This window comes from Rhamphochromis longiceps, linkage group LG9, assembly GCF_057381845.1.
Source record: "Rhamphochromis longiceps isolate RC_006_pf linkage group LG9, R_longiceps_female_GT1.1, whole genome shotgun sequence".
In the NCBI taxonomy this organism is placed as follows: domain Eukaryota; kingdom Metazoa; phylum Chordata; class Actinopteri; order Cichliformes; family Cichlidae; genus Rhamphochromis; species Rhamphochromis longiceps.
Window position 1 is genome coordinate 2,202,507 of NC_140565.1, and position 6,449 is coordinate 2,208,955.

Consider the following 6,449-nt stretch of genomic DNA (forward strand, 5'->3'; position numbering starts at 1 on the left):
AACCAAACCTTTTGACCGATGGTGTACTCAGGAGCGTGAGTGCGGCGCCGGTCAGCCAGACGTTTGTAGCGTTCTTTCGTGCGCAGCAAGGCCGCACGGGTGGCCCTCCAAACCCGGCGACACCTACGAAGGTGAAACTGGACCGAAGGGACAAAGTGCTCACCTTCCAGAGCAGGGAACAGAGGAGGCTGATACCCCAGGGAGGCCTCAAACGGAGATTGCCCTGTAGCTGAAGACGTCAGGCTGTTGTGGGCATATTCCACCCAGGGCAGTTGGTCGCTCCAGATGGTTTGGTTGGAAGCAACTATGCAGCGCAGAGCGGTCTCCAGCTCCTGGTTAGTGCGCTCAGTTTGTCCGTTGCTCTGTGGGTGGTAACCAGAGGAGAGACTGACCTTGGCTCCTAGCGCCGAGCAGAACTCCTTCCACACACGAGAGGTGAATTGCGGCCCACGATCCGAGACCACGTCCTCCGGGATGCCATGGAGGCGGAACACATGATGCGTGAGATGCCGAGCCGTCTCCAGGGCCGTCGGGAGCTTGGGGAGTGCAACAAAATGCGCAGCCTTTGAAAAGCGGTCAACAATAGTCATTATAGTGGTGTTACCTGCTGACTGTGGGAGGCCGGTAACAAAATCCACCGCGATATGGGACCACGGCCGAGACGGTGTGGGTAAAGGTAGCAGCAAGCCGGCTGGAGGTTGATGTCCCAGCTTGTTGCAGGCGCAGGTTGAACAGGCAGAGACGTACTCCCGAACGTCTCGCGATAATGTGGGCCACCAGAAGTAGCGCTGAAGGAAGGTGATCATTCTGTGTACTCCTGGGTGACATGTGAAGCGGGCAGTGTGAGCCCAATGCAGTACCTGAGACCGAGTGGCCGATGGAACAAAGAGCCGCCCCGCTGGTCCTCCTCCTGGATCTGGTTCAGCCCGCTGAGCCTCACGAATGGCCGACTCGATTTCCCATGTTATTGTACCAACGGCACAAGTCGCTGGCAGGATGGGCTCAGGGTCCTGCCTCTCCTCAGGCACCGAGAACTGCCGTGATAGGGCATCCGGCTTCACATTCCGCGAGCCCGGTCTGTAAGAGATTGAAAAGTTGAAACGGGTGAAAAAAAGAGCCCACCTGGCCTGTCGAGCGTTGAGACGTTTTGCTGTTTGCAGGTAAGCCAGGTTTTTGTGGTCCGTCCATACAATGAATGGCTGAGCCGTGCCCTCCAACCAGTGCCTCCATTCCTCCAAGGCCAGTTTTATAGCCAAGAGCTCGCCGCCTCTCCCACGTCATAGTTGCGTTCGGCTGGGGAGAGGCGGCGAGAGAAGAAGGCACAGGGCCGTAGCTTACCCTCTCGCTGTTGTGAGAGCACCGCGCCGACCCCCGAGTCGGAGGCATCCACCTCCACAATGAATTGGAGTCGCAAGTCAGGCTGAGCCAGGATGGGTGCGGTGGTGAATCGGTCCTTGAGCTGTGTGAAGGCCTTTTGGGCCGCCTGATCCCACTGAAAAGAGAACTTAGGAGAGGTTAAGTGGGTCAAAGGCAGAGCGATTTTACTGAAGTCCCTAATGAACCGGCGATAAAAGTTGGCAAAGCCGAGGAACTGCTGAAGCTGACGGCGATCAGTTGGTTCCGGCCATTCCACAACAGCTTTGATCTTGGCCGGATCCGGTTTGAGGTTACCCTGGTCAATTATGTAACCCAGGAACGCCACTGTTTGAACGTGGAATTCACATTTCTCCCCCTTTACAAAGAGTCTGTTCTCCAGCAGCCGCTGCAGGACCTGTTTTACATGGGTTACATGTTCGGTTTCAGTCTTAGAGAAAATCAGGATGTCGTCCAGATAGACGAAAACGAACCGATCTAGGAAATCACGGAGCACGTCGTTAACCAACGCTTGGAAGATGGCTGGGGCGTTGGTTAGCCCGAAAGGCATCACCAGGTACTCGAAATGACCGAGGTGTGTGTTAAAAGCAGTTTTCCACTCATCGCCGTCTCGGAGTCTGACCAGGTGATATGCATTTCGGAGGTCCAGTTTGCTGAACATGGTGGCCCCGTGAAGGAGTTCGAATGCAGATGAGAGAAGCGGGAGAGGATATTTATTCCTGACTGTAATTTTGTTCAGCCCCCGGTAATCAATGCAAGGACGTAGCGATTTGTCCTTCTTCTCAACAAAGAAAAAACCAGCCCCTACCGGGGACGAGGAAGGGCGTATTATGCCAGCAGCCAAGGATTCTGAGATGTAAGTCTCCATTGCTTCCCGCTCAGGCCGCGAGATGCTGTACAAGCGGCTCGTAGGTAACCGAGCCCCAGGAAGCAATTCAATGGCGCAGTCGTACGGCCGGTGGGGGGGTAACGACCTCGCCCTGTCTTTGCAAAACACCTCGGCCAAGTCGTGATAAACTGGCGGCACAGAGGAGAGGTCCGGTGGTTCCAAAGCCGGGGGCGGTTTGACAGTAGAGGCGAGGGGAGGGGCTGATCTAAGACAGTTCATATGACACTCCTCCCCCCACCCAGACACGCACCCCCCTCTTCCAATTTATGCGCGGATTGTGTTGCTGCAACCAGGGGTGGCCCAAAACCAGGGGGGCGTGCGGAGCCTGAAACACAAAAAGGCTGATTGTCTCAGAATGATTGCCAGATAACGTGAGGGTAACCGGCTCCGTAACATGAGTGATGTCTGGTAGGCGCTGCCCCGACAAAGCAGAAACACGAAGGGGGTGTGGCAACGGGTCGGAGACCAAGTTTAAGCGTTTGGCGAGGTGTGAGTCAATGAAGTTTTGTTCGGCGCCAGAGTCTATTAAAGCGGAGAGAGAGTGTGTCATGGTTTGCTTAGTTATCTTGGCTGGCAGCAGAAGACGTGGAGGAGAATCTTGAGAGAGCCCGCCCACCAGTATTCCTGCCTTTACTGGCGGGCGCGCCCTTTTGATCGCAACGGGCAGGTTGCCACGAAATGGCCTGTCTTGCCACAAAACAAGCACTCACCCAAAACCAAACGGCGATGGCGCTCAGTGGCGCTAACCCGGGAGTGCCCCAACTGCATGGGTTCCTCCTGGTCCAACTCCTCCCTTCGTTCCCAGCACTGCACTCTTCTGGACAGAGATCTCCAATGTTGTTCCCGGGATCTGCTGGAGCCACTCGCCTAGCTTGGGAGTCACCGCACCTAGTGCTCCGATTACCACGGGGACCACTGTTACCTTCACCCTCCACATCCTCTCGAGCTCTTCTCTGAGCCCTTGGTATTTCTCCAGCTTCTCGTGTTCCTTCTTCCTGATATTGCTGTCATTCGGAACCGCTACATCGATCACTATGGCCATCTTCTTCTGTTTGTCTACCACCACTATGTCCGGTTGGTTAGCCACCACCATTTTGTCCGTCTGTATCTGGAAGTCCCACAGGATCTTAGCTCGGTCATTCTCCACCACCCTTGGGGGCATCTCCCATTTTGACCTCGGGACTTCCAGGTTATACTCGACACAGAGGTTCCTGTACACTATGCCGGCCACTTGGTTATGGCGTTCCATGTATGCCTTTCCTGCTAGCATCTTGCACCCTGCTGTTATGTCCTGGATTGTCTCTGGGGCATCTTTACACAGCCTGCACCTGGGGTCTTGCCTGGTGTGATAGACCCCAGCCTCTATGGATCTTGTACTCAGAGCTTGTTCTTGTGCTGCCATGATTAGTGCCTCTGTGCTGTCTTTCAGTCCAGCTTTGTCCAGCCACTGGTAGGATTTCTGGATATCAGCCACCTCCTCTATCTGCCGGTGGTACATACCGTGCAGGGGCCTGTCCTTCCATGATGTTTCCTCGTCTCCCTCCTCTTTCTTGGGTTTCTGCTGCCTGAGGTATTCACTGAGCACTCGGTCAGTTGGGGCCATCTTCCCAATGTATTCTTGGATGTTCGTTGTCTCATCCTGGACTGTGGTGCTGACACTCACCAGTCCTCGGCCCCCTTCCTTCCGCTTAGCGTACAGCCTCAGGGTGCTGGACTTGGGGTGAAACCCTCCATGCATGGTAAGGAGCTTTCTTGTCTTTATGTCAGTGGCTTCTATCTCCTCCTTTGGCCAGCCTATTACCCCAGCAGGGTACCTGATCACGGGCAGGGCGTACGTGTTGATGGCCCGGATCTTGTTCTTACCATTCAGCTGACTCCTCAGGACTTGCCTGACCCTCTGAAGGTACTTGGTGGTTGCAGCTTTTCTAGCGGCCTCTTCATGGTTCGCATTCGCCTGCGGGATCCCCAAGTACTTGTAACTGTCCTCTATGTCTGCAATGTTGCCTTCTGGTAGTTCAATCCCCTCAGTTCTGACTACCTTCCCTCTCTTTGTTACCATCCGACTACACTTCTCCAGTCCGAACGACATTCCAATGTCATTGCTGTATAGCCTGGTAGTGTGGATCAGTGAATCGATGTCTCGTTCACTCTTGGCATACAGCTTGATGTCATCCATGTACAGGAGGTGGCTGACAACTGCTCCGTTCTGTAGTCGGTATCCGTAGCCAGTCTTGTTAATGATCTCACTGAGGGGGTATATATATATGTGTGTGTGTGTGTGTATGTGTATATATATATGTATATATATATGTACACCTTATTCACATGATGAGATTTTCTTTAACGAAATCCTCATTCTCTTTAAGCACATAAGCTTACTAAATCATCAATTGTGTAATTGAAAAACAGGGGACTTGTTTCTTGTTTCTAAAACCAGCCATTTTGTTGTTTGCATCCTGCAGAGCAACCTAAAGACGAACCATTCAATGATCCATTTTCCTCGAAGGCTTCTGAAAACTCAGATTCATCTTTCGCATCTTCATCTGTATCGTCTGTGTGGTCATCCTCATCTTCATCCCCAAAGAAGCGAAAGCACAAATACAAGAAAAAGCATTCAAGAGCCAAGAAACCCAAGAAGGAGCAGAAGAAGCTCCGGCAGCGTGGTGAGCAAAAGATTTTGGAAGAGAAGATTTTACAGAAGAGGATACTATAAATGTGACATAAAAGATAGTATTATGATTGTAATTTGTTCTAAAAACTACTCTGTGTTCGCTATGTCATATATATATATATATATATATATATATATATATATATATATATATATATATATATATATATATATATATATATATATGCATGGATTAATATGCTTTGAGCATTTGCTTTTCTAATTATTTGCTTTGTTTTCATTTTCAGTTCAAATGCCAAATGACATTGTGCAGTGATACAAATCCCTCCTCAAGACATTTCCAAAGACGAAGACCATGACCAAAGCTTTTCAGAAGCATGGGCTCGACAGGAACACTGTTGTGTCCACTTCATCAGTTGGGGAGCTTGCTATTGCGGTCCCCAATGTGTACCAGGAGCTACTGTCCAACAAGCCTAGTGGAGAGACGGTACTAGCTTTTGCTAAGCGATGTGAGGCTGCAATTCAAAGCAGTGATGAAGTAAAAAACAAAATAGAAAGTATGAAGGCCGCTGGTACTTTGCTTCCAATTCGAAGAGGGAAATCTGTCTGAAACCCTAATTTGTTCTAAGTGGTTTTGTTTTTTTGAGCATATTGAACTGAAGAAAAGATCTGCAAAACCAATCATTTTTCAAAGATCTGTTCACATATGTGTTGAGTTTCCACACAACTAAGAGATTTACCTGTTAGTTTATTTTATTGGTTTTTTTTTTAAGTTTTAATTTGTATAAATGTGTGTAGAGTAAATAATACAGCTGTGCAGTTTCAGTTAAGGTATAATAATTTATTATATTATAATTATTATAATTTTCCTTTGTTTTATGCCAGTGGTGAATTTAGGGATGGGATTTGTTTCCTTAATATAGTTTTAGCTATCTTTAAAAGGCTTGTATATAAGTTTAGCAATGCTAAATAACTGTTGGTGCTTTATACTTTTTATAGTAATACCCAGTAATACTTAGAAATGTTTGTTGATCATAAATAAATGTTGACATGTTTTAAACTTTACAATAAGGCTCCCATTTGTCATTTATAAATATTTATTATTCATTAATAAATGGTTTTATGCTTTACACTTTACAATAAGGCTCCCATTTGGCATTTATAAATGTTTATTTGTCATTAATAAATGGTGTTATGTTATGGTTAGGGTGATCGTGGCTCAGGGGGTTGGGAATCGCATCTGTAACCGGAAGGTCGCCGGTTCGATCCCTGGGCTCTCTGTCCTGGTCGTTGTGTCCTTGGGCAAGACACTTTACCCTACTGCCTACTGGTGTTGGCCAGAGGGGCCGATGGCGCGATATGGCAGCCTCGCTTCTGTCAGTCTGCCCCAGGGCAGCTGTGGCTACAACTGTAGCTGCCTCCACCAGTGTGTGGATGTGAGAGTGAATGAATAGTGGTATTGTAAAGCGCTTTGGATGCCTTGAAAAGCGCTATATAAATCCAATCCATTATTATTATTATTATTATTATGCTTTACACTTTACAATAAGGCTC

General features: G+C 48.9%; 1 pseudogene; it reads left to right on the top strand.

Moving 5' to 3' along the window:
- Window positions 1–2,989: 2,989 nt before the first annotated feature.
- Window positions 2,990–5,505, top strand: LOC146661518 (coiled-coil domain-containing protein 106-like; annotated as a pseudogene).
- The last annotated feature ends 944 nt before the right edge of the window (window positions 5,506–6,449 follow it).